Below are 4,893 nucleotides of genomic sequence, written 5' to 3'. Positions count from 1 at the left end.
GTGCATCCCGGAGGCTGAAGTAAAGCAGTGAGTGTGGGATCCCTTTGAAAGTTTATATATATATATATATATATATATATATATAATTCAAAGCAAAAATTATTTTAGTTCCAATATTTCTGGGGCCACAAAAACGATGGCATACGTTGTTAGTTCTGCTTTATCCTAACAAAGGGCCGCATGTAGCCTTTGGACTGCCAATCGTCTATCCCTGGTATAACAAAATGAGGAGCCATCCCTTACCCTACTAAATACCATACAAAAATCCTATGCGACGAAGCAAAGATTTCATATTCTGAATCATCAGTCCATAAGACCTTCCAGTCTTTAGTAGTTTACTGGTGGTGCTTCATGGTCCAGGCATGCCTATATTTCTTACCTCACCATCATAACAATGGTTTTCTTACTTTCACTTAAACTATCAAACCTGCAGCTCGGAGTCTTCTCTTCACAGTTAAAAGTGAGACTCATTTTGACTGTTGTTAAGCTTAAAGCTTAGTGTTTACATTGGAACTTCTGATCTAAGCAATTGCAACCCAGCATGAAGGGGTTAAAAACATTTGACTGTTAGTGTACATGATAACAATAAACACAAACTTCAAAATAATTTCTGATGTCAAAGTTAATTATGAACAGTTTTTGGCCTTTGGATGTAAACCACTCAGAAAAGGCTCTAGAATTAGAGAGGTGATGTGCAGGCTAAATAGTTGGTTTGATATAAAGCCTCTGAAGGATAACACTGTACTTTAACATGTGCCCAAATAGACACATTTGCACACACATACAGTACACTGCTACAGTGCTGCTACATTATCGTGAATTAACTCAGACAATATGTATGCAGAAACACATATACAGGAGTGGGGCACAATAATGTGAACACCAGCATTATAACTCTGCAGAACTCTAAAGCTCCCACTCAACCGATCTCCGTAAGGCAGCATGCTGAAATTTACAGCCCCCAACACAGCTTACCAGACTGGATGCAGCGATGGTACTTTTCAACCTCTGACTTGCTTCTGAATATGGCAGCAGCACTAGTCCAGAATAATGCTTGAAGGCTAGAAGAAGCTGTGAACGAGCTGCATCACATTGGCAACCTTGTGATGCCTTAATGACTCCTGTTACCAATTTTCATTATCTGGTGGTAAAGGTCCTTGAACGTAATTTTGACCTTCACTGCGGGATTCTGCCGTGATGGCCTCTAAAAGGCTATCTATGCAAGATAAAGTGAATTAACCTCTTATGATAAAGACCCCCAAAGTGGACACATACTAATTGCCCAGACCTCCTCCAGGAGTCAGATCCCTTTCCTAAGATATGGAGAGTCCACAATGTCATCAATTACTAGTGGGAATATCACTTCTGGCCAGCAGGAGGAGGCAAAGAGCACCACAACAAAGATGTTAAGTATCACTCCCCTACCCATAAACCCCAGTCATTCTCTTTACCTCTGTCATTGGAGGAGGTGAAATTTTGGTGTCTGAAGAAAATTGGATTTCTCTCGCTACAAGCAAGATGTTTGGATCTAGCCGTAGTCCACGTTAATCTCTTCAATAGATTAGTGGTGGCTTTAAAGCAGTTACAAAGTTGTAAGGTAGTCCTTGCTTAGTTTTCTAACATATTTGCTGCCCATGGTATAGAAAGAAAGAGTAGGTTTACTCTGTTCTTTCTTTTTCTACAGGTCTCTTTGAGGAGTATGTGTCCTCTCACATCCTATAAACTGTCGTCCTGCCTGACAGCTAGATTGCAGGTAAGTGCCTTTTTGTCTTCTAGGTATTTGAGACTGTGCACTTTTTTAGGTTGAGTTGCAACATTATCTGGGGCATGTTATATCCTTTATAATGATATTTACAGGCAGGGAGCAGGCACTTTTATTGTGACTAAGAGACTAGGGGTTATTACTTTTTATTTGGACTCTAAAGTATACTCCCCTTTACTTTATTGTGGGTTGTTTGTATTTTATCTAAGCAATCTTCTTGTTATGGGACATTTCATTTATATAATGTGTGTTTAATGATACTGATGCATCGTATGAGGTGCTGCACAGTTTTTTACTCTCATTTTTTTCTTATGGCTAAACAATAGGATTAACGGTCTAATCCAACATTAAAGATGGCGACACTGACTATATTTGCTGAGGTCAGAAACGCACGCTTGTATTTTATCTGTGCAGTTTATCATTGGCAAATCATGTGACCTGCTTTTTGCTTCCATTCTCTAGCTGAGCGGCGTCTTATCTGATGCAGACATTTTCTGGATGCTCTTGTTAGGCTGGAGAACTCTTGCTGTTTTGTCTTGGCCAATTTTTCAGTCGAAGGTCAGGTTAAGACTGCTCAGTCAGGCTGAGGTGAAGGGTTACTAATTTCTTGGTTTAGACTCTATCTGACCGGAATTCTGTTGTTAAAGTAAGAGTACCTTATAAATGATGAATTATAAAGTAAATATTAAAATATAAAAATGTTATTTCTCTTTTTATTTTTAATTATGGAAGACTCTGTGTTTTTTTATGCTTGCTACGCTCATATGAAGAGATAGATTGTTGCCCTCTGAGCCCAATGTCTCTCAGGATGATTCTGTTCAGGCAATGCCACAGCTTTCTCCTCAAATGTCCCAAGCCTCAATGGAATCACGTGCAGTGCCCTAAGCTTCCTCTCAACCTCCTAGAGGCGTTTATTTGCCTGTAGATTTTGCCGCACAGATATCTTCTGCGGTATTTGCAGCATTATCTGCTTTTCCTACATTAGGGAAACGCAAGAGGAAAACTAAAAGATTTTCAGATTATAAGGTGTCCCATCTGCTGCTTTGCAGGTTGCCCTCCCTCATAACTCTGTTGAGGAGGTTACCTCTGTAGCTTCTGAGGGTAAAATATAATTTTCTGACAGTGTAAATCCTTGGTCTGAAGTTGAAGAAGTAATCTTCAGATTTAAGCTTGAACACCTTTGTGTATTGTTAAATAAGGTATTGGCTAATTGGACGACTCCGACTCTTCTGTCGCAGTCAACCCTGAAAAATCTAGTAAACTTGACAAATACTATGATATTCCTTCCTCTGTGGAAGTATTTACTGTTCCAGTCCGTGTGACACAGGTATGGGAGTAGCCAGGGATACCTTTCTCCCCGTCTCCAGTCTTTAAAAAGGTTTTGCCTGTTGCTGACTCCATTAAAGATTCATGGTGCACGGTCCCTAAAGTAGAAGGGGTCACCTGCAGTTCATATTACGGCAGTAGCAAGTGTTGCATCTTATTAGTGTGATGCCTTGTCTGAATCAATTTTAACAAGGAGATCCAAGATAGGATTAAGGCTCTCAGACTAGCCATTTCCTTTATTTCTGAAGGCTTATTTGCAACAAATGTTTGTTCATCAGGGAACATGCAGGTTATTGCACTGGGAGCCAAGATGTCTGGCTTCACTGTCATAGCCCGAAAGGCGTTGTGGCAAAAATCATAGTCAGCTGATGTTACCTCTAAGTCCAAGCTTCTGGCACTTCCTTACAAGGGTAAAACCTTGTTTGGACCTGGTCTGGCAGAAATAATTTCTAAAATTACAGGTGGAAAAGGGTCTTTTCTACTACAAGATAAGAAGAACAGACCTAAAGGACATCAAGGTCATTTTTGTTCCTTTTGTAACTTCAAAGGTCAAAAGTCTTCCTTTCCCTCTTCCAAGTAGGAGCAGTTCAAGTCCTCTTGGAAGCCCTTCGAACAAGGGGAAGCAATCAAAGAAACCCTTAGGTGAGTCTAAGTCAGCTCCGGTCCGGGATCCGATCAACAGGGGGGGGCAGACTTCCCCTGTTTTGTCAAGCATGGATACAAAATGTCCAAGATCCTTGGGCTGTGGACATAGTATCTTAGGGTTACAAAATAAAATTCAAAACCTTTACTCCTAGGGGCAAATTCCATCTTCCAAGATTATCTGCAGACCAGGTTAGAAGAGAGGTATTCTTGAACTGCATTCAGGACCTTTCCTCCCTGGGAGTGATTGTTCCAGTTCCAGTAAGGGAACAGGGTCTAGGATTCTATTCAAATCTGTTTGTGGTTCCCAGAAATGAGGGAACCTTTCAACCTATTTTAGATCTAAAGTGTCTAAACAAGTTTCTTAGGGTACCATCCTTCAAAATGGATACCATTCGTTCCATTCTTCCTTTGGTCCAAGATGGTCAGTTCATGTCGACCATAGACCTGAAGGATGCGTATCTTCATGTTCCCATTCACAGGGATCATCACCAGTTCCTGAGATTCACTTTTCTAAACAAGCACTTTCAATTTGTGCTCTTCCGTTTGGCCTTGCCACAGCTCCCAGAATTTTAACAAAGGTTCTGGGGGCTCTCTTGGCAGTGATCAGGTCTCTGGGAATTGCAGTGGCGCCCTACCTGGAAGACATATTGGTTCAGGTGCCATCTTTTCAACAAGCAAACTCTCTTACAGAGATCTTGTTGTCTTTTCTAGGTCTCCAGGGATGGAAAGTGAACCTGGAGAAGAGTTCCCTTGTTCCAGCTACAATGATAGTTTTCCTAGGGACCATAATATATTCCCTATCTATGAATAATTTTCTGTCAGATGTCAGAAAATCCAAAATTCTTTCCTCTTGCCTCTCTTTACACTCTACTGCTCGGCCAATAGTGGCTCAGTGTATGGAGGTAATTGGTTTGATGTTCCCTTCCATGGACATCATTCCCTTTGCTCAATTCCATTTGAGAGCTCTGCAGTTATGCATGCTCAAACAATGGAACAAAGACCATTCAGATCTGTCTCAGAGGATAGATCTAGTGCAGTCGACAAGAGACTCTCTCCCGTGGTGTCTTTCCCAGGATCATCTGTCTCAGGGCACATGCTTCTGGAGACCTTCCTGGGTGATTGTGACCACGGACGCCAGCCTGATTGGTTGGGGAGCAATC

Source organism: Bombina bombina, chromosome 5 (genome assembly GCF_027579735.1).
Source record: "Bombina bombina isolate aBomBom1 chromosome 5, aBomBom1.pri, whole genome shotgun sequence".
In the NCBI taxonomy this organism is placed as follows: Eukaryota; Metazoa; Chordata; class Amphibia; order Anura; family Bombinatoridae; genus Bombina; species Bombina bombina.
This window is presented reverse-complemented; position numbering follows the sequence as displayed.